This window comes from Trachypithecus francoisi, unplaced genomic scaffold (genome assembly GCF_009764315.1).
Source record: "Trachypithecus francoisi isolate TF-2019V2 unplaced genomic scaffold, Tfra_2.0 Lachesis_group1, whole genome shotgun sequence".
Classification (NCBI taxonomy): Eukaryota; Metazoa; Chordata; class Mammalia; order Primates; family Cercopithecidae; genus Trachypithecus; species Trachypithecus francoisi.
This window is the reverse complement of record NW_022681454.1, coordinates 151,995,452-152,018,877: the sequence shown is the minus strand read 5'-3', so window position 1 is coordinate 152,018,877 and position 23,426 is coordinate 151,995,452. Positions and strand designations below refer to the sequence as shown.

At 36.3% G+C, this 23,426-nt stretch overlaps 1 long non-coding RNA gene across 1 annotated transcript; it reads right to left on the bottom strand.

Moving 5' to 3' along the window:
* Window positions 1-10,397: 10,397 nt before the first annotated feature.
* LOC117086060 lies at window positions 10,398-18,130 on the bottom strand. Its single transcript, XR_004438192.1, has 2 exons — window positions 17,781-18,130; window positions 10,398-14,138 (listed from the first exon to the last, which is right to left on the bottom strand). It is a non-coding gene; the product is annotated as an uncharacterized LOC117086060 (long non-coding RNA).
* Window positions 18,131-23,426: the final 5,296 nt, after the last annotated feature.

The window sequence follows — 23,426 nt, the reverse complement described above, 5'->3', positions numbered from 1 at the left end:
CATCAACATCTTGGCTATTGTGAATGTTGCTGCAGTGAACATAGGAGGGAGAATATCTATTTGAGATCCCGATTTTAATTTTTTGGATAAGTACCCCAAAGTAGGATTGGTGGATCATACAGTAATTCTATTTTTAATTTTTTTTTTTTTTTTTAAGACAGAGTCTCACACTCTTGCCTGGGCTGGAGTGCAGTGGCATGATCTTGGCTTACTGCAACCGCCACTTTCCAGATTCTAGAGATTCTCCTGCCTCAGCCTCCTGAGTAGCAGGTGCCTGCCACCAAGCCCAGCTAATTTTTTGTATTTTTAGTAGAGACAGGGTTTCACCATTTTGGCCAGGCTGGTCTTGAACTCCTGACCTCGTGATTTGCCCACCTCGGCCTCCCAAAGTGCTGAGATTACAGGTATGAGTGACCGTGCCCGGCCCCTATTTGTAATTTTTTGAGGAACTTCCATACTGTTTTCCATAGTGACTGCACCATTTTACATCCCCACCTACAGTGCACAAGGGTTCCAGTTTCTCCACATTATCTCCAATACTTTTAAAAAATATAATGGTCATCCTAATGAATGTGAGGTGATATGTCCATCTGTAAATGAAAAAGCTATTGAAAAATTTCAGTGTGATATAGACCTAAAATAATTATTATTGTGCTTGTCAAGGAAAAAGCATCCAGTAAGTAGTCGCCAGTTTCATTCTCAGATTAGGCAGAGATAAGAGACTAGATGACACGAGGGAAGGCAGATGGTGTGCTTGCAAGGGAGACACATAGGAGGACATTTTTCTGTCCCGGAGAGCAGACCTGGGGCATTCTAAGGATGCCAAGTGCCAAGATAAGGATAGTGTCATGGTGGCAGGCTTGGGAAGGGGGAGTTAATGGGAGTGTAGATGATACTGGTTAATAGGTCTGGAAGGAGAAATTGAAGTTTACAAATTGTTAAAGATAAATTTTAATATTAGATACCCATGAAACATCCAGTTGGAGATTTGGGGCAGTAGAATATCTGAAATCAGAGCAAGGAATATTTATTACATGAAGAACTGACATAGATAGCAAAGCTTTGAGTTTGTCTTTGACAGCATCGATGTCATTGTGATTATTACCATAATCATGAATACCGGTCATATTGACTGATAATTCAGGCAGGATGCCATCTACATATATTATCTAGTTTAGTCATCTAACAAACCTATAATGTAGAATTTCGAAGATGAAGGAAATGAAGGTTCAAAATTTTAGATATTTTACTCAGTCATACAATTAACAATCATTCTATCTGTCAGGATCTTAAAAAACAGTTAAAATAAGAATAAATGTGTATAACTTTTCAACTGAAGTAAACCTTTCAGGAAATTGTATATCATCCGTTGATCCAGAATTTCCCAGAAGACCTGAGATTCCATTATTTTTGTTCTAAAAGGATTTCTAATGTTATTATCTGAACCCATGAACCAATTTGGACACCCAGCAGGTCTCAGAAACAAGCTTTCTACAAAACCAGTTAAAAATTAGAGACAGTTCTTTCCAAGTTGTCCATTTCCTGCTGCTTTCCAAATTATGCAATTCCTTATCCTTTATAAAAATCCTTCATGTTGAGAAGGAGTTATGTTTGGAAATTTTGATATGAGAATTATGTTTCTTTACTAAAAATGCTGAAAAATGTTTATGAGATAAAAATCCACATGAGGCTCTAGTGCATATTAGGATAGGCAATGTTTTCATTGCTACCTCACAATGTTATGAATATAAACAGAAAACTCTCAAATAAACTTGTATCTAAGAATAGAAAGGATGAATTAAACCTCTTCCCCTCCCCTAAAAAGGAGAGGTAAGGGAGGTCCAAAGTAGAAAGGAAGAGAGAGGGAGGCAGGTGAAGAGGGAGAAGGAGAAATGGGGCAGAGAGGGGATAGAGGATGGATGGATGGATGGATGGATGGATGGATGTACGGATAGATATGCAGTTTATAATACATATGCATATGTTTTAAAATTTAAATAAGTCCCAAATTGGATTCATTCTTGATCAAAACTATATTTGACTTAGGATTTTTCAGTTTTAACTACTAGATATTGAGAAAAAATTACTGAGAATATGACATGGTAAAATGTTATTGGCACCACCAGTGCTTTGAGAGAGTAAAGCTTTAGATTAACCATTATACTTGTTTAAAGTTAAAAAATGAGATTGGGAAATGTTTACATATCAATTACCATAACAGTTCAATTAAACTTATATTTATTTGCTATTTTATCATCAATGTTGAGTTTTAAAATCTGTTTACTAAAAAAAGACAAAGGAATTTCCCATAATATTAAATGGTATGATAGAAATATTTCTGTAGAATAATGATTTGTGATGCTAAGATTTATAAAGGTTTGTTTTATAAAGTATGGAAGTATGGAAACACATTTGTTAAGCATTTCTTTTTTGTAAAAAAACTGTTTTGGTCCTGTGAAAGGAAAATAAAAACATGAGATCTCAATGCACTATGCCAAAAGAATAAAATTAAGCTGAAAGCTGAGCCATTCCAGAAAGTGCCTTTCTTTTTGTTTCTAAGCAGATAGCTAGGTATAAAAGGCTAAATATCTCCACAGGTAGCTACTCTCTGTTTACCTTGTCTAATGTAAAGTGTTGATTTCCTGAGCATGAGTTGAATATATAATTGATTAATCCCCTACCTGCTCCTTTTATCTTGCAACATAGGATTACCATACCCTCCCTCTTTCCCATCTAGTTCACTTTTTCCCTTTAAATACTTAAGTACTCAAAATCATCTTTGAAGAAAGGTACAGACCTCTCTCCCAGGTGCATGTTTAACTTTGGCAAAATAAAATTCTAAATTGATTTAGACCTGTCTCAGATACTTTTTGGTTTACAAATTGGTGGCCAACAGAAATGGAGGTGACCCTGACCTTTGACAAATCTCTGATGGGTGATCTTATCTACACCAGCTTGAGCTATATTTATTGCTTAAACCAATAGGACAATTTGCGGAGGCCTGGGAACTCCCTTCTCCAGTGAATCCCTGATCACGCAAAATTTGATTAAGATCTAAGGTTTATTTTGCTGTACAACTCCTTCTCTGGAGTTTTGCTCACTTCCAATGAGGAAGGCGTGATGACGATAGAGAGCAGACAACTTCTTTCTGGGGTTTCAGCTCACTTCCAACAGTGAAGGTGAGTTTGAGGTTTTTTTTTCTTCTCCTTCTAAAATGTTAGAGAGCACTCCATTCCCAGGTAAGTAGCTGAATTGGAGTTTTGTCTTGGAAATTCTCCTTAAAGACTAAAAGACTAACAACCAGCTGGCTTTTAATTTCTCTTTACGATTAGAGAGCTCAGAAATCATATAAATTGTGCAATTGGTTCTTTTGCTTAACTGTTTTTTGTTTGTTTCTTCTGTTGTTGTTGTTTTTGTTATTACAGTCTTTTTCCCCTTTGGTTTGACCAGCGCTACCTGATTTGGCAAAATCTGAAGGAAAATTCTAAATTATGGGAAACAAGACCTCTGGATTGGCTAAATTCCTGAAGCTGGAAAAAAAAAAAAAAAAAAGGAAAAACAAAAACAAAAAGGCTAACAAAAGCAAAAATTTTTGACCCTCGGAGGGACTTTATTTACCTGACAAGTCTACCTTTTGCTAGCCAAGCCAAACTGAAAAAGCAATGGCAGCCACCTAACCCGTGCTGTAGTTCAGTAGCTATAATTCTGCCCTTTTTCCATCATGACAGCCTGAGTTTGTTTCCTAATCCAGTCATTTATCTGGTTTGATATTGGTGTTACTTTTGAAATGTCAGCAGTTTGTCCCAACTAAAATATGTTAATAAGAAATTTTAAAGGACTTTTTAAGAGCTCCAGTGATTAAAAGTCAGTTAAGTTTAAAGCAAATACCCAAGATGTATATATATTTAAGAGCTTTGTCCCCTTTTTTCTTTCCTAGGATCTTGTCTTTTGAGAAAAAGTTTTTTTTTTCCTCTTTCTTCTCAGTAGTCTGAATTCTGTTTTTTCCCATTTGCTTCTGACTGTCTCTCCCTCCTCTTGCCATGATCCACTACACGAAGGACCTAACATAATTTCTAACAGCCTGAGATTCCTTAAAGAAATCAGATAAGTCATCAGACTCCTTTTTGGAAGAAACCTCTGTTTTTCCTTATGGACTTCCCAAGAGTATAAACAAACAAATTCCTCTCAGATCTTAAACCACTTGCTTTTGTATTGTGTTACCTGGTTTTTTTGTATGTGTTTTGTTTTGTTTTGTTTTTTGACTAAAATAGTTATTGCTACAGAGGCTGCTATTACATGCTTAAGATGACAAAGGATATGGTTTCAACACATAGAGAAATGCTGATGAAGAGTCAAACTCTAAAATATTTGAAGATATTTTTTCTGAGCCAAACATGAATGACCAATTGGCTGTGAAACCTCCTCAGGAGATCCTGAGAACATGTGCCCATGGTGGTCAGGCTACAGCTTGGTTTTATACATTTTAGGGAGACATTAGACATCAATCAGTACATGTAGGATGTACATTGATTCAGTCTGGAAAAGTGGAACAACTCAAAGTGAGGGCTTCCAGGTCATAGGTGGATTCAAAGGTTTACTTATTGGCAATTGATTGACATGATTTACCTAAAGACCTAGAACCAATACAAGCAAATGTCTGTGTTAAGATAAGGGGTTGTGGAGACCAAGGTTCTTACAGGCAAATGAAGCCCCCAGGTAGCAGACTTCAGAGAGAATAGATTATACATATTTCTTATCAGACTTATAAAGTGCCAGACTCTTAATTAATTCTCTCCTGGATCAGGAAAAAGATCTGGAAATGGAATGGAATTCTCTGCAGACTGTAGATTTCTCTATAACAGCTTTGCAAGGCCATTTCAAAATATGCCAAAGAAATATATTTTGGGGTAAAATAGTTTAATTTATTTCAGGGTCTGCTATCTGTCATGCTGGTATCTTATTGCTACAAAGACTCTGTTTTGTCAGTCTTAAGGTCTCTGTTTTAACATTAATGCTGGTCAGCTGTGCCTGAATTCCAAAAGGAGGAAGGTAATAATGAAGCATATCCAACCACCCATTCCCATCATAACCTGATCTAGTGTTTACTTTATAATAATGTGCTTGGCTGAGAGAAGGAGTCCATTTAGTTGTTTGGGGAGGCTTAGAATTTTCTTTTGTTTGTTTTACAGAAATGTCTTTGCAACAAAGTGCACTGTAAAAGCATTTCATGACCTAGTTTCATGATATCTCTTTTTGGAAACCCAGGATTCAGTGTGGGCCCTACCTAGAGCTCAGAGGTCCAGTTAAAAGATAAAGACTGAATTTTAAACTACCCATCTAAATAAAATTGATTTCCTTATAAAATCCTATGGTTGATTTATATAATTTTATGTTTGACTTGGCATTCATTTTTAATTTCCCTCTAGTGCAGTGGACTTTCTTCCCCTCTCTCTGACTCTCTCTCTCTGTCTATTTCTGTCTCTCTCTCTCTCTCCACTAGGAAATGTAAATTTTGCTGTCTGATTTTCACCTGAGTCATTCCTTTAGTGTGCAAATTTAGGGCTAACTGGCTGACAAGTTGCCTTGAGTAATGAAACAGGTTATCAAGAAATTGGAAGTCAAAAATAGGAAGAAAAAGAGGTTTTATGAATTTATAAGATCTAATCTGTCTGCATGTCTAATATGTCTATGTATTTATGTGTTGTGTGTATAATGTTTCACTTCCAAATATATATAAAAGAGCTCCATTAGAAAAATAAAAATTTAAGCCCAAATGCTTTTTCAAGTTCATGAGACTCTAATAAATGCTTAATAAGTAAGCTGGTTTTAAAATTATTGGTAAAATAAAATTAGAAATGTCTTCAGTATTGTCAACATACATTATTGTTTAGATTTATTGGTCAAGTAGCTCAATACTTATCTCTGCCAGATATTATAAAGTGTCAAAAATTGGCATGAGGATTAGAAAGCTTTCAGCCCAAAAGAGAATTAATTTGTGTATTTGTTTTTTAGAAATAAGGCATTTAATAGTTTGGTTTAATGAAAACACCTAAATCCTGAATTATTGACCAAAAAAGCCAACATTTATTTAACCTTAATATTTTTACTTTGATAAACACCTGAAATTCACAGGTTGTAAAATTGGTTAAGAGGAAAATAACATTAAGTGAGGACTACCACAGTTGTCTTAAACAATCTATTAAAAATAAAGTAATTGGGTAAATTTAATGAAATAAATGTTTATAAATTAACTTGACATAATTTAGAATCTAAAGTTATATTGAATTAAATAATAGATATTTATTAGATGTCTGGGTCATTTCCATTTTTTTTTTTAAATGGGAACTATTTTTCTAAAAAAAATTCATTTAAAGCAATATAGTTTTTCTCTAACTCAAAGTTTATTTCTGAAATAGTAAATATGAGAGATGTAAAGAAAGTTATAGATATATAAAGGTATTTTTTGGTAAGAAAGAGTCAAAGGAAAATAATTAATATGAGAAAGAGTCTTGTATGGTAATTTTTGGATCCTAAAATATAATGACCAGTTATTTAAGAAAGAGGGATATTTGGGATAAAACAGGAAGTTCAAGCATGCTGTAAATGGTTTATGTAAGCTGTAAAAGGTTTATAAAAAGAGGATTCATGATTGACAAAACTTTATATGATCAAGTTGGCTATACAAGGAAATAATACTCTTTCTAGAGATTGGGCTTTGATATGAAAAAACACTAATACAGTAAAAAATTGGTTAGAACAGCAAAATTTTCTTAAGGTATTGATTTATTCTTAATACAATTACAAGAGATTTTAATTTTTTTTACTGCCAAATTCAACTTTTATTGCATCTTACTATTTTTAACTTTCTCTCTTCTTTGAGAAGGCCTTAAATAACTGTCTCCTTCAACTTTCTCATTAGCTACTGTAATTGTTTTCCCTTCAGTTTCTAACTGCTGTTGTGGCCTGATGCTAAAATGATTTTCTTAAATGTATAAAGGACGTGTTTTCATCCAATATAACATTCTGTGCTCTCAGCTTTTCTTAATATGTCTAAATTGTTCTATAAATCTGAAAACTTTCACTTATAACCCAGGACACACTCTCTATGTCTAACTAATTCAACCATCATTTTCATTAGTTTGACTTAAAGTTTTCTAAATGGAGTCCACATAGGGAAAAGCAATCATACTGTGGAAGGTTTTTTTTTTTTTTTTTTTTTTTTGGTAACTGGTCTAACAGATTTTACATTTTATTTATTGAAATAATTCCTATGTCATTGTTACTAACTTCTTGATTTGCTTAGGAGGAACTGGAATTTGACTGGGCACAGTGGCTCATGCCTGTAATCCCGGCACTTTTGGAGATCAAAACAGGTTGGGACCACCCTGCAAAACATGGTGAGATGCCCATCTTCAGAAAAAATACAAAAATTGGTTTGATGGGTGGCATGTGACTGTCATGCCAGCTACTTGGGAAGCTTGGTGAGAGGATCGCTTGATCCAAGAAGACTGGAGGCTACAGTGAACCAAGATTGCACCACTGCATGCCTGCCAGGGCAACAGAGCAAGACTCTGTCTAAATAAATAAATAAATAAAACCTTGAAATTAAAAAAAAGAAAAATTAAGGTACATCCATGTAACATTTTATGTATTGCTTTTAAAGTCTTTGTGCTGTTAAGTTACAGGATTTTGATTCCTGGGTCTATAAAGAACATCAAATACTGCTAAACCTTAAACACTGACCACAGTTAAAGCCTCATTTTCAGACCCAGGAGAAGATGATCAACAAAATAAACAAGTTCCTGAGACACAGTGTCAGAAATTAAAACTAATCAACCATTCTAAACCCAGGAACTACCATGAAAGAGGTGGGCATGTGAGATTGTAAGTGCTGAATTTGAGAGAGAAAATTAATTCAGAGTTTTTCTCTAAAGAAAGCATTAATATCAAAGGCCCACTGGTGCAACCCCAGCATCTTGGCCCCTGTGTCAGATTAACAAGGTTTCCTTGGAGCATTAACCTACTTTTTAATTTAAGAAAAAAACAGAAGGCTTAAAAAAGACATCAAAATTATGTCTAATGGTCAAGGTGACTAAAATTTAATAGATTTGTTTATAAGATTTGAGAGACAGATTTAATTGGCCTCCTGCTCTCTTTATTAAGACTTGTTGTTTGAGAGATTAAGTCTCCTCTCTCATAGAATAAATGTTTTTTTCCTTGTTTTAAGAAATTGTTGAGTTATCACTTTGGCTAAATTAATTACTTATTTTACAATGACCCATGGTTCTATTTTGTGATATTAAGTAACTTTTGATATTTTGCACTTTTAAAATCATATTCAAAGTTTAGTCCTTTTGATCTCATTAATTTTTTGATATTAAGTCTCCAGAAGTTCAGAAGAGATATATTTAGCTTATTTGCTATAATAAAATCATGCAGGGAGGATTGCCAAATATGAAATGGTGTTTAACCTTCTTTGGATTATAACGTTTATATAAACGTGTGATTAGTATATGTTCTAAAATTATATGAGAGTTCTGTGATTCTGATATTTATTTGTATATGCCATCAGTAATAATTACGATATTATGTAAAATTGTTCTGTGTCACAGAAGTAACCAATTTCCTTGTGAACTGTGTCTTCATTCATGGCTTTTCTAAGATTTTTGTCATCCATAATTGTTTAACTTTGATTTTTTTTTTCTTTTTTTTTTTGAGATGGAATCTTACTATGTCACCCAGGCTGGAGTGCAGTGGCACGATCTCGGCTCACTGCAACCTCTGCCACCCGGGTTCAAGTGATTCTCCTGCCTAAGCCTCCTGAGTTGCTGGGATTATAGGTGCCTGCCACCGCACCTGGCTAATTTTTGTAGTTTTAGTAGAGACGAGGTTTCACCATCTTGGCCAAGCTGCTCTTGAACTCCCGACCTCGTGATCCACCCGTCATGGCAGCCCGAAGTGCTGGGATTACAGGCATGAGCCACCACACCTGACCAACTTTGATACTTTTATAGGGCAGTTCATAATCAGCTATAGAACTCTGAGGCATATTTGTAAATACAAGTTTCTGATAACTTTGGAGATTGTACCATTGGAATATAGAGAAAAACTTCTAGGACTTTCATGGACAGCCAGAGTATTCATAAGGATTATTAATTCAGTATCAAGTAGAATAGGAGTTAATTGCATGAACTGAACTAACAGAAGGTTGAAATAATGTCTTACAACTTTTTACTTAAAACATTTGATGATTCTTTTTGTTTTATTTTTGAGACACACAAAAAGCTTTATCCTCTTTTAAGCTACATATAGCTCTTAACAGTTTAGTAAAGTGTATTCTTAGGAGCAAAATTTAAAACATAATTCCTTTCTCTCAACCTAATTTCTCCAAAATTTGGAAGCTATTTTGTGAGTATTATTAATTTATGACAATATAGTGATTTGCAAAAGTTCAATAAAAATCTGTTTTCTTTTATAACAGAGCATAGTGGGAGACACTGGTTATTTTACCAAGGCTTTGACTGGAATAACATATTTTCACGTGGCCTTAAGAAAAAGGGGCTGACCTACAGAGCTGATGAAATCTCCTTGGAAAATCTGGCCCCATACCTTGTCCTTTACAGGGTTCTGACCTGTGGTAAGTAAAGAATGTCACTTTCTGACAGACCCAGGAACCCCAATTTTTCTTGAGACCTTGAAAAGAGAGAAATAAACCCAATTCACACCGAAAGGCACCGAGAAATGCACTTCAGGCACAGAGAAATCCTTGTCTGGGCTTGAGGCTTTTAAAAAGGTGTAGTTTTGTACACCTTACAAAATAAGTTCCAGTAAAGCCAGTTAAGAAAAAAACAGTGAGCTTATATGACAAATGATTATTCTTGCTGCACTTTATGCAAAGAGTCAAGCCACAAATAATAGTACTAAAACTTATTTTACAACTAAATTGAGCCTTCTATGATTTTATCTTTAATAAAAATGGGGAATTGGAGAGAGATAAATCAGGTTTCAAAATAAACTATAGTACAGCTGTTATTAGACTCCAGCTTTGTCTAATTCTTTTCAATTATTATTATTTCCTACAACTAGATTTTAGCCCTGCCTAATTATTTTCAGTTTTTACTATTTTCTACAATTTGGACTGAATTCAGTCCAAAATAATGTTTTTAATTTTTTCCTTTTTTTCTCTTCCTTTTCTCCCCACTTTTCCTGATTTGAAAACATGAAAAATTAACTTGTGTTAAGCTTAAAGCCCTGTGAATTAAAGCTAACAATGTAAACTTCAGAAGACAATAACAGCATCCTATTTATATACACAAACCACTTTCATATCTACCTACTGATGTGTAGACTTCAGGGTAATATGGCCTATTTTGGTTTTCCAGGTTTGTTCTTCCCTCTTTTTTTTTTTTTTTTGTTTGTGTGTTGTTTTATTTCTCTCGTGTTCCCACTATATTTTCCTCATGGGACATGAGACTGCACAACCTACTGAAAATGACCTCTCCTAACAAAGTGGGACATATCTGTCTAGGAATAAACCATCCCAACCATGAGTCATCAGACAAAACCTGAGACCAGAGACTCAGTTTCTTCTAAAATGCTTTCTCTGAAAGATTTTTTTAAATTGGGGAAGAAATGTGAAAGGAAAATAAAAACTCAGTACCCCAATTATCTATGACCAAAGAATAAAATTAAGCTGAAAGCTGAATCATGCAAGAAACTGACTTTCCTTTTGTTCCTAAGCAGAGAGCTAGGTATAAAAGATTAAATATCTTCACAGGCAGCTACTCTATGCTCACTTTATCTTATGTAAAGTGCTGATTTACTCAGCTCCAGATGAATACATAATTGACTATCCTGTACCTGCTCGTTTTCTCCTGCAACATGTGGATTGCCATACCCTCCATTTTTCCCCTCCAGCCCATTTTCCCCTTTAAATATTTAAGCCCTCAAAAACATCTTTGGAGAAACACAGACCTCTCTCCCAGGTACATCCTTAACCTTCGCAAAATAAACTTCAAAATTGATTTGAGACCTATCTCAGACACTTTGTCGTTTACATTTCTTTTTTGTAAACCATGTTTATTGTAGGAGATTTATTTTTCTCACCAAACTGTTCTAAGTAAGCCACTGATTTTGATCTTGCACATCTAATACATACAGCTAGTTAAAAACACACAGAGATTCACCTATTACTAGAGAATTAAAAAATTTGCTAAGAAGAAAATTTTCTTTATAGCATTTCCCTAAGGTCTATAAATTAACTTATTTTTAATGAGTCTACATGGTATACAAATTGGTTTATGGTCAAACAGATGAGTTTCAATTCTAGGTCTTCCATACCATGTGTAACTTTGAGTAAGGTACTTATTTTTCAGAGCTTCAGTTTTACCATTTGTACAAAAATAAAATAAAAATAAAAGGATAGCACAAGTAATATAAAAGATAAAAAAGTAAAAATGGCCAAAACAATTTTAGAATAACAACTAGTATATGCAAATAAAACTTAACTATTGAATAAAATGAATGAGTAAACATGCTTAACATTATTCTCAGCTCATAAAGGGTCACAATACATGTTTATATTTTTTCACTCTAAGAATTACTTTATTTCCATTTTACAGCTATAATCGATATTTTTTATTAACAACTTTTGAATTGTTTAGGACATACAAACAGCTAATTTTCAAAAGTCCATGGTCATCACTTTTTCCATGTTCAACTCAAACCCACCTTCCCTAAGAATCTCTCACACTCAACTGTCTTCTCTCACCTATTATATTTATCTTCTAACACAATGATTTGCTTTTGTTCACTTGCCATTGTTTCCAGGCCATTTTAAGTGTTTCTGTTTTCTCTTCTGGACCAGATTCCTTCTTCAAAGACAGGAAGGTGTAACATCTACCAAAGTGCTATGTGTATGGACACACAACAGGTGGGCAGAAACAAAATTCACGTAACCTGACCTAGGGGACAGGCACAATTTCATCAGCACCAGTTGTGTAGAGATTGTGTGCGATATAACTGCCTTCAGCGGCATTGAATAAACAGCACAAAATAAAGATGTCACTCTTCTTTAGCTATGATGTAAACTAAGAAATAACTTTCATACCTATTTTATCTACAACATAAAATATTATAATTTTAGAAAAACAAAAAAAAACTGGTTATATCAAATTGAAAAATGAAAACCCAAGACCAATATCCTGTCATACTGAAATGAATCAAACCAATTGTTAGTAATAACCATGACCAATTATTAGATATTTAATACGTGGCCAACATGGTACTGAGTGCTTCCAAATGTAATGTCATTGAGTGTTTCTCATTAAAACCTAAAGAATTAAATGACTGTTACTCTCATTTTACAGATGAGGCAAAAATATAGAGATAGATTAAATACACATTCCAGTTCAGCTCTACTAGTAGGCAGAGTTGGGATAACAATGGTGTTTCTATCTCATAGTCTGTTTTGCCTTTTTCATTGTGCTTTGCTGCCTTTCAAAGGTCACAAGACTTTATTTATTTAGAAAAATACAGACAGTTTATAGGTAACCAGCTGCACAGAGAGTACAATAAAATGGAAGGAAGAATCGAGAAGGATCTGTCGACTTTCTGATTCATCTCTAAAAAAAAAACAAAGGCCTCTAGTTAAAGCTAACAGAAGCTCAGAGTAAAAGTCAAATCCTTGTTTGTAAGACCCTGAAGATCTGAAAGCGATGACTGCTCTGCTTCTACTAGCTTTCTCTCAATTCCTGAAAGACCACAGACTTCGACTTTCCTAACTTCAGTATAATAACATATTCACACAATTCCCCATATGCAAGATTAGTCACTCTGACTCTCTAAAAGGAGCCTATGTTTACAACAACTTATGGGTTTAACAAGGAGTCCTATGTAGGGCTTTGTAGTGTGTGTCATGTAGAGAAGAGGAGGGCAGACAAATACATCTGGCATATCAGAAATTCTGTTGCAGCTAAGCAACCCAACTGAAACAGCATGCTTCCCCATGCTTCTCGTCGGTCAAACCTGTTTCACTGTGGTGATTGTGCTTCCTACAACTAGTCAATCCACAAGTGTAGTTTAAGACAATTGCATTTCAGTGTCATGAAGATGCAGCTGTGTTATGGTCCCAAGATGGGTATTTTGGTGCTTGAGATTCATTTTGTTCATTGTCTAGCAGAAGGTGGAGGACTGAGTCTTCCCATGTCCTACTTTGCTTGAAAAAGGGATGACAGTCAAGAAAAACATTATTTCAAGTCAATAACTAAACTTAATACAAATGAATGCAATCTTTTCCTAAAGTTTTTTAAATAATGCTTTATACAGACACCTTACTTGCAAATATCAAGCCCAAAAACTCCACTTCCAAATCAGGTGGAGAACACCAAACTATGAAAACTCTTAATTTCCTTTGACATTGAAGCTTCACTTCCTTGATGTGGCTGCTAGATGTTCGTTCCCTTTTCTCACACTGCTCCAAAAGTTGTACCTCATTTCAGGATAATGGCATCTTCCTGCAGAACAGTGCTATTCTTCAGGCTGAAGCCCGTGATTTTACAAGGAGTTCTTCAGCCTTCCCATCTGACCTTCTGACTAGGACTTACAGTCCCGCTGTATCTCCCTAAACTCCAAACTGCCCACCACAAGCATTCTGCAACTCCTTAGGACTCTTTGCAGTAGCACACGTGGCTTCATTTCTCATGCTGTGTTCATGTTTATTCTCCTGCTTTGCCAGCTTCCAAATATTCCAAGATTTTTGTATATTTTCCAATATTTAGGGTTAAGGTAACAGAAGGAAATAATATTGTAGACTCTGTAACAATTCACCAACCTAACTGGTCATTTTTCATTTTCTTCTCTCCCGACTCCATGCCTGGATTCTGTTCTTCTGAGACCTCCATGCCTGACACAGTGTCTGCCATTCACAGGTAGCCCACTGGCAACTGTGCTCCAGCACCCGCTTCACTCTGCTTCATCCACCATCTTTCCATACTTACGCTTATGTTAATCGTACTTTCAAGGTGTCCCCGTATTCATTTTGACCCAGAGGTGCGAAGAACATTAATATTTGTGTCTCTCTCCTTTTTTGCCTTCCAGTATCATGAACAACGAAATGAAGAAGCAATAAGCAAGCCAGGCTAAAAAACAAGGAAACCATTTACCCTCCATACAAGCTACATCTAAGGATGGAATTGGAAACAAAATATATTCAAATAACACATATGTATCCATGCTTACTTTAGAACATTTTATAAATGAAACAAATGGTCTAATGTTTTTTAAAAAGTGAACTTTTCCTTTTCTCAGTTTTCATACTGTTTAAAACCAGCAAACCTATTTCCATGTAAAAAAAAAATGACTAAGTCAAAACAAAATTGTTAACATTCATTTTTCCCTAATTAGGGGCTTCATTTGTAAAGAAAATATTTAATTTAGGTAATTAGTAGAGTAAATAATGAGGATTTAATTAAATTTCGAAGCTGCTTCCAGGTCCTAAAGTTTAGATCACTGAAATATCTATAATTGAACATTTGGCACTTAGATAATCAGGGCAGTATGAGAAGCATGGTCTTTATTAGCACTGTTTTTCTTCAGATGAGCTGAAGGTTCCCATGGGTACATATTGTATATTGTGGTCTAGAAAAAGAATACTTATGGATCTGTCATTGCAATATTAATATTGGTAATTTCCCCCTTGGATAGTCATCTTCATGATAATATACTTCATGAGTAATGTAGCCAGTTGGCATGAAGAAACACAGGGTTTTTACAGTATCTCTACTCAGGTTCTTCAGCAGGTAGTTTAAATAATTTATGTTTTCTTGTTGATACTTCCGTCACCTCTCACTAATTATTTGGAGTAACATTAAGGAAAGCTAAGCTCTGATGAGGAAAGGAGCTCACACTTGCAATTTTCACCCTGGGTCTCCTGTGTATGAACTTTTATCATCCTCAGCTTGAGATGTTTCTAGTTTTTATTAACATCAGTGTGTAGATGCAACAAACATTAAAATGATCCTATCTCTTGCTTATGTAAAATGTCTTTTCTTTTGTAGGTTTTCTTCGGAATTACATTATTCTATGACAGTGACCGTGTATGAAAGCAGAAGAAGGAAATTTAATAGGTGAGGCTGGGCAAGCATAAAGGAAGGGATTGGTCAAATTGCAAAAAGGAGATTGAGGCTGGGTACGGTGGCTCACGCCTGTAATCCTAACACTTTGGGAGGCTGAGGTGGGTGGATCACTTGAGGCCAGGAGTTCCAGGAGCTCGAGACCAGTCTGTCCAACATGGTGAAACCCATTTCTACTAAAAATACAAAAATTAGCCAGGCGTGGTGGTGTGCACCTATAATTCCAGCTACTCAGGTGGCTGAGGTGGGAAGATTGCTTGAACCCAGAAAGTGGAGGTTACAATGAGCTGAGATTGTGCCACTGCACTCCAGCCTGGGTGACAGAGTGAGACTCTAGCCTGCGCACCCCCCCGCCCCCACCAAAGAGAGAGAGAGAGAGAGAGAGAGGAGAGAAAAGGGGCTGTTTTAGTCCATTGTTGCTACTAACAAAATATCTGAGTCTGGGTAATTTATAAAAATAACTATTTATTTTCTCACAGTTCTGGAGGCTGGAAGTTCAAGATGAAGGTGCTGGCAGATTAGGAGTCTGATGAGGACTGCTCTCTGCTTCCAAGATGGCATCTCTTGCTGCATCCTCACATGGTAGAAGGTGGAAAGGGCTTGCCTAGTTCCCTTCTGCCATTTTCTAATCCCACCCTTGAATGTGGAGCCCTCATGGCCTAGTCACCCCCTAAAAGCCCCACTTCTTAATACTATTCACTGGGGATTAAGTTTTACATGAATTTTAAAGGGACACAAATATACAAACCATGGCATATACCCACTGAAATTTGGTGAATGAGTTGACCAATCTGGGGTTGTCTCTGTATTTGACCTTAGCCCCAGGCAAAAAAAATGATCCATCTGTGAAGTAAAAAAAAAAAAACAGGCAAGTGAAATGTGAAAGCCCCTGCACTTCTGGCTGTCCCCTGACTATCCATTACCATTGGCTGAGAATGGGTTCTGCTCTTCCGTACAACCTCTGCCACTAGGAGGGCTTCAGTCAATGCTCTTATCTTTTATTATCTCAAAAGTGTGTTTTTATGAAAAGACAAGCGTTAGAGAAGGGTGAGAAACAGAAAGACTAAACAGTTTTCCAAGTTACCAAGTCCTTCACAAGTATTGTCTCAGGATTCTGTGAGATAGTCACTGTTCTTATCTACATGTTAAAGATGGAAAGATGGAAGCTGAGGGAGCATAAAATACTTTCTTAGGGCCACATAATGAACAAGTTGTAAAAGAACAGGTTTGAAGCCACATCTATATAACCCCAAAGTGCACACTTACGCCAGTTACCCTCTCTCTCTAGCTAGAGATGGTAATGTATGCAAAGACATAGGGTCATGTAAAAGCAGGGATTGGAGGGGCTGGAAAATGAAGTGCATTAATGACATGGACTATAATTTCAAGTAGCAGCCCTTAACAAAGGAACTTTCTAACCCCTGGATTGTGCCAAAAAAAAAAAAAAAAAAAGCCAGTAGCCACTAAATCCCTGTGGTAGTGCTGCTAGCTTTCAGTTTCAGTGTCACCTTATGCGTATGTGAGTGTGTGTGTGCGCCCCATATTATACACTTTTATCTATTGTCATGAAAAATCTGAAATTTAGATGGATTGATCTGAGTTCAGGGCACTAAATAGACATTTTAATTTATTTTCAGACAGTTTGATTTTCAAAGAGACTAATTTATATTCTGTTTGAAGAAACAAAATCTAATATAGCGTTAGAGTACCATTCCTGTGGAGAACAGGTCACGTCCAAGGAAAACAGCCTTGCCTTCATAACCTTCAGGTAACATTCATGGGTCCCCATAGAGACAATGCCTTCGTGAGCAGCAAGAGTAATAAACTCATTTGGTGAAGAAGCAGTCTTTTGGAATTAGGCAAAAGAAAAATAAGATTATTGATAGGAAAATACAGAATAAAAAAATTTTATCTTGAAATAATCATAGTGAAGAGCAATGACTTGATAAATGTATAGGCTTATACTCACAAGTGGTACTTATTACACTCATTTTTCTGATTAAAGAAAAAATGATTTGTATTTATTATTTAAAAATAGAAACATATTAAGAAGCAGAAAGATGTACTTACAATCCCAATATCAAGAGGTAACTTTATTGCTACTACTAACCATTGCAGTATAGACTAGGCACAGTGGCTCACACGTGTAATCCCAGCACTTTGGGAGGCTGAGGCAGGCAGATCACAAAGTCAGGAGATCGAGACCATCCTGGCCAACATGGTGAAACCCTGTCTCTACTAAAAATAGAAACATTATCTGCATGTGGTGGTGCGCACCTGTAATCCCAGCTACTTGGGAGGCTGAGGCAAGACAATCGCTTGAACTTGGGAGGCGGAGCTTGTGTGAGCTGAGATGGCACCAGTGCACTCCAGCCTGGTGACAGAGCAAGACTCCATCTCAAAAAAAATAAAAATAAATAAAAATAATTTAAAAAATGGAGTACATTACCTTTCAATCTTTTCTTTTCTAAAACACACATTTACCCAGTCAAAATTCCATTCCATAAAAATTTTAGCTTACCTATTGATTATTGTTTCCTAAATATCTTGGATGACAGGCAGCAATGAGCTTGTGCAGCAGCTCTGGCAAAGGCTTCAGCAGTTAGAGGAGGACAAGTTCCTCAGAATCTCTTATTTCCCCCGTGCTACCTGGACTCCAGTAGCAAAGCAGCAGCACCAGGCCTGCTTCTAGATCTTGGTCTTCAGTGCTGGCTTCATGCAAGACCCACCTGTGGAGTTTAAAATATTCGAGTGACTCCCAGGCCCTACCCCAGAACAATTAACGCATCTAGTGTTCTGATCCTGGCAGGACTAAAGGAAGGACACAAAAAGGAATGGCAACCCCTTTGAATACCTCCAGATAAATTTTATAAAAATGCCGTAAGCATTTGTATAGCCCCAATGGCTATGACTATGTTCTGGCTATTGTTTACTTAATCTTAGGGTGAACTCAAGGTTTTCCTGGCCAAAGAGCTATAGTTCCAAAGGTAGCAATAATAATAATTAATAATAACAATATAATATATCACTGTAAGCAATGAAAATAATGTATAATGTATATTACATTATATATTATAATAGCTATATATTTATATGATATATGTATAATAAATTAATTATAATATTATTATTAATGTTCAATTTTCTTTTCTTAATTTGAGATGGAGTGATGATGATGGGCTTCATATTTCACTGGTATTGTGATTAAATATCACTGAAAGTTAACCTTTTATTCTGAAACTCCACTGTCCTTTTTATCCAAAATGATCAGGAAACATGGAGAGAACCAATGGAATTGTAAGCAAAGCTCTAATAAATTCTTGAAACTTCAAAGACTAAAGTATTACTATTCAGACTTGATAGCAGCAAGACCAACTCCCTCTAGGATCTAAGTGCTATCTTCTCACCACTTAATAACAAGACATCCTATGTGTTTGAGAATTTCATTTCCAACCTCAGAGTCTACCTCTTACAAAGTGATGTGAGTAAATACTACACAGGGCTTATCTGTTACCTCCAGCTTTATCACCAGCTGCTTCAAGCTCCATTTTTAGAACAACCACCCAAGCATCCCTGGCATGATCTGCAGCCTGAAAAGTTGATCCTCCGGCCAAAGCGTTGGAGATCTCTGTCCTTGAAGCATGATGGAAAGAACATTATAATGTGCTGTTAACAATTAGCATGGCAGTAAAATGCCAAGATATTGATCGTTAGACTCATGTTTCTCAATTAACAAGACTTATACCACGTTCTCTAGACCACTGGATGTCCATTTCATTAGTTGTATATAAACTGAAGATTCCCAGGCATCATCCAGAAATAGGCTGCTGCAGAGGGTGAACTGTGTCCTCCCAAGACTCTCGGATGGAGATGATCACTGCAAACATAAACTGCATCCATCAAAGACAGCAGAGCAAGATTAATTTTTTGATTCCCAGTATTATTTTTCTTTGTTTAATTCTAATCTTATTTATTATTATACTTTGATACCTTCTACTAACTAAATAAATGTTTGTCAACACATACTTCATTATCGTCATTCTGCTCCTCTTATCCCCTAAGATCTTTTTCTGTCACATAAGGAAAAACAAACTCTTGCTCATTTTTCTTTTAGATACTATTCTGAATTAATTCATGGCTGGATCTGTCATTGTGCAACTGACTCTGCTGACCAAAAAGAAATAATGTAATAGCCATTCCTTTCAACATATCAAAAGGAAGATATTATCTTATAAGACTGTTCTGATCCTTATATTCCTATCATATTATGAATTCCAAACTTCATCTTTGTAAAATTAAAAAAGGACCTTGACTCCATAGCAACAAAATGCTTCTCAGGCCATCTCAAAACCTAGTACACCAGAAATGAAAACTAATATTGGAGCTTCATTGCTAAAATCATCAGTCTGTTCTATTCAGAGATCCTCCAGGCAATAATAACCACAGTAATAATAGTGACCTACCTCCTTTAAAGGAACAACAATTGGATCATTCTTGAGGAAACACTATGTATATTGCCAGTAGGATCTGTATCCCTTTAAGGTACTTCTTATATCTTCTGACCTGGAAGTCTTATAAAATAAGTTAAATTTATTTTCTAGTATTGTCATGAAAAATCCCACAGCTGTTTAATTTCTTTTAGCTAGCCAAGGAAAAATGTATGCTACAGTAAACAATTCTAACACAAATATTATACCTGTATAAATACTGCAAGTCAAATAGAACAACCTGTGTCTCTGCAAAAAAAATTATATAGATATAGACAGATGGACATAGATATAGATGATATAAGCAGGCTCTCTAGAAGCACTGGTTTTCTGGCTAAAATACACAAGAATGTGTATATTTGGGGCCATTATTTTCACCCAAAGCTTCAAATAGCTTGTGATAGCCTAGTAGTCACTCCCACCCTCACCCTCACTGTCTCATTGTTTGTCTCCAAAACGGTTTTCAATATTGGACCAAAAAGAGTCAGACTGATGATTTCAGTGAAGGAGTGAGGGATGGTTAGAAAGCAACTTATTTAGCCCATGCAGCCTTAAGGATAGCTATTTTCTGAGCCAGAAACTTCATGGCATTTTTATCAGCATTTGTTCTGTTTTCCTAAGTTTTCCAAAACCTTGTCTTTGATTTCAGACAACTCAAAGGAAATGGTTTGGGAATTTCAAAGTGAAGAAATAGAAGATGTGGTTGGTGCCCTATCCAGGCCCACAGCTGCCTTCTGTGTTCCTGCAGGGCTCAGACCTGATAGCTTTTCCAGAGGAATTCACTGGGGGTGCTGTTGCCTCTGCCTCTGGGTTTACAGTTCTCAAGCAGACAATTGATACCAAGGTTGGAAAAGCCCAGTTCCCTTGTCTTAAGGCAAAACAAAGTGTGGTGCAATTTACAGACGAATCCTTCAAAGAGGAGCAGGTTAAGACTAGACTTCACCTGAAATTGCATCCTGGCTCGTCTTCCTTCCCCTCGCTATCGTCTCTCCCCATCTCCTAACAGTTCCCACTTAACAAATTACTTGTACATGATTCGATTCCCCTTCTTAGGCTGTGCTTTAAAGCAGCCTGACTGATCCATTCTCAGGGATTATACCAAGTGCAAATTGGTCGAGTCATTTTTTAGTTAAACTCAGATTCTTATGTCCAAGCTAGATTAGCAACAAAGTCCTTCTGTCAATACTCTTATAAGAAAGCATTCATGTAATTCATTCATTCATTCATTCATTCATTCAATGTATATGTGTTGAATACATGCTCACTGCTGGATTTTTGCTGGTTTCTGGGGATATATCAAGGCCTAAAGCAGAGGCCCTTCCTGCCCTCTTAGAACTTTCCATACACTGAGATTCCTTACTGTGAGAAGCACAGATTTACCCTTCACTTTTGCTTATAACAATTCACTCACTAGTAATGCAGTGCCTCATTTTACGCCATGCAGAGAACTGAAATAAAATCCCAGAGGTTTTACGTAAAGGTTATGAATCAGCAGTAGTCACACCTCTAAGGCACCTTGACTCCCACTCCTTTCTTCCTACCACCCAATCGCACTTCTTCGTATTCTTCAAACCTGTGCCACATGCATGCAGGGCTTTAACAGCTCTGAACAGCTGTAAAAACACCTCAGTACTTATTCTTTTTTCCAGGAATTATCAGAGGCATTTATTTTTGTTTGGAAATTACAAGGTTGCCTCCAACATATCCAAACACGTAAATCTTTACAAACCTTCAATCCATATTCTGATCCTTTCTAGCAAGCTAGAGTTTTTATTTTAAAAATATTACCTCTTAATTAAAAACTCATAAATATCTATTGATGTGATCTGTAATATTTAATATGTATTAGATTTTTTAACAGACAAAATAAAGTCATCAATAAATCACCTTTTCATTGTCAATTCTTTAATGGTATTAGTGCTGCTCTAATAACTCAACCTGAGATCAGAGAAAAAGCCAAATAAAAAGTTATAAAATTAATTATTTATTTATGTTCATGCTCATGGAAAATCAGTATAAGGTAGAGAGAAGAGCTTGGACTCTGGATTGCAAATACATGGTTTTGAAACCCAGGAACACCATGTGAGCAAATTAATGGAATGACCATTACCTTAATTTATCCTTTGTACAATGAGGATAAGGTCACCTAACTCACAGGGATGCTTATAGGATCAAATGACTTAAAGTGCTCAGAAGAGGGCTTTGCATGCAGTAAATTCCCACTACATGCTGGCTGTTGTTATTATTATTATCCCTATGATACCTCATTCCAATTACCCTTCCTTGAGAAGAACATGTTGCCTACTGTCTTTATATTCCTATAAGAGAATACCTGAATCTGGGTAACTTATAAAGAAAAATGGTTAATTTGGCTGACAGTACTGCAGGCTGTACAGGAAGCATGAGATCAGCCTTTGCTTCTAGTGAGGGGTTCTACTCATGGTAGAAAGAGAAGGGGAGCTAGTGCTAAGCGCAGTGGCTCACGCCTGTAATCCTTGCACTTTGGGAGGCTGAGGCAGGCTGATCATTTGAGGTCAGGAGTTCAAGACCAGCCTGGCCAACATGGTGAAACCCTGTCTCTATTAAAAATACCCCCAAAAAATGAGCCAGACTACGCACGCCTGTAATCCCAGGTACTAGGGAGGCTGAGGCAGGAGAACCACTTGAGCCCAGGAGGCAGGGGCTGCAGTGAGCCGACATTGCACCACTGAACTCCAGCCTGTGTGACAGAATGAGAATCCATCTTAGATCACACGGAGAGAGAGTGGAAGCAAGGGAGGGAGGAGAGGAGTGCCAGATTCACCTGTGATCTGAACTTGGTGATAGACAGCTTCCTATTTGCTATTTAAATTATTTGAAAGAAAAGTAGAACATGACCCAAAACAATTCAACATGAGATATTTTACTCTTATTGATAAAATTTCTAAGAAGAAATCCTACTAATACGGAACATTTTATAGAATGATTGAGGCAGAAAATACTATTTCTAAAACAGTGGTGAGTGTGCCATGACCCCTGGCTGGATGCTTGTTAGATGCAGATCACGTGGGTCTTCTCTACGCAGCTCCCAGAATACTGGTGGGATAAGGACATGCAAAGGATATGCAAGGATATAGGCCAAAATGGACATTATGGAAGGTAGCTAGGTTTGCATTCTATTTAAAGTACTCTGCCCCAAAAGACTGTCCTCTAGAATAAGCAAAGCCATGTGGTGAAAGTTTAGGTAGGCTGCACCACTACAGCAGGGGCTGAAAGAGGTTGCTGCAGGTTATCTAGAGAGAGCAGCTTCCACATCGGCGATTAGTGCAGCTTTGGAAGACCCTTGTGGGTTTGCCAAGGGATCTACATCACTGCCTGATGAGAGAATGGCCCAGTGTTGAACATGAAAACGCATTTGATATCTTTTTAAAAGCCTGCAAATATCTCTAGCTAAATAAAAGACATTCTTATCCCTTTTTACTTTCCTCTCTTCCTCACATGGATCATAAAAATTGAGGATGAAGAACCTGGGAGAATTCTTTAAAAGCAGACCCTTTCCCCCTTATCCTACCCCAGAATACTAAGCTGGTGGTGGGTGCAGGGATGGAAGAGAAGATATAAATCAGATGATAAATGAAAGATTGTATGTCTTAAAGTTTTTTTTTACTGACTGCTTTCAAATAGGCTGCTATTTCTCTTCACTTAGTTAAAATTGACCAGAGATTATTCCAATCGTCTAAATTGTAATGTAAGTCAGGTGAAACTTCAATATCCATCAAATTTGTAATACCTGAACATGAGATCTGTGTGAACAACACAGTACGAATCT